This window comes from Myotis davidii, unplaced genomic scaffold (assembly GCF_000327345.1).
Source record: "Myotis davidii unplaced genomic scaffold, ASM32734v1 scaffold472, whole genome shotgun sequence".
In the NCBI taxonomy this organism is placed as follows: domain Eukaryota; kingdom Metazoa; phylum Chordata; class Mammalia; order Chiroptera; family Vespertilionidae; genus Myotis; species Myotis davidii.
In genome coordinates, this window is record NW_006283774.1 from 73,347 (window position 1) to 74,182 (window position 836).

The following is an 836-nucleotide window of genomic DNA, read 5'->3' on the forward strand; positions in this document are numbered from 1 at the left end:
TGCCCCCCTGTCACCTGGGACCGGGACCCTCCTGGCCGCCTCCAGCTGACCTGCCCCTGGAGGCCCAGGTGGCCCCGGGCCCAGGCTGTCTCCCTGGCAGGCACAAGGCACCAGGCACCCTCCTCCTGCCCCACTGGGTCCCCACCGTGGAGGTGCCCAGGACGGGACAGGGGACCAGGAGTGTGGTCCCGAGCTGTGTCCCAAGCACCCATCTCAGTGTCCAGGGGCCGGTGACCCCCAGGTCTCCAAACACTGCCCTGAGAGTGGACGCTCATCAAGGGCACAGCCAGCTCAGCCCCGTGGCCGTGCTATTCTGGTGAGCTCAGCCTGCAGCCTGGCGGTGACGGGGTCAGGTGACCTGGGCTGGCCTCCCAGCTGATGTCCCCTCTGGGCCACTCCTGGCCCCAGGCCCAGCACACAGCTCTGAGCTGGACACCAGCACCAGCACTCGCAGCGCTCTGCTGCCCCCGTGTGGCCGTCAGCAGCATCACAGCCCGTGGTCAGCAGGAGGCTCTTTCCAGACCTCTGGTTGGCCAGGTGGGGCAGATGGGGCAGGTGGGGGCAGATGGCGAAGGGCAGAGGGAGGGGCAGACATGGACAGCACCATCTGGAGGGGGGGGGGTTGGTTCAGCCTTGGCCCATGGCTCGGCCCAGTCAGTGGGCAGTTCTGGGTTCGGGCGTCCCCCCACCTTCTCAGGGCAGTGGCCTCTGGGTCCTTACAGAGGGTCAGTGGCTGCGGGCACAAGGCGTGTCTGCTGTCCTGACACTCCGGGCCCAGTCCGGCCTGAGATGGGAGGCCTGAGGGGGCCACCTGCTCCCCGGTCAGGAGGGGAGCA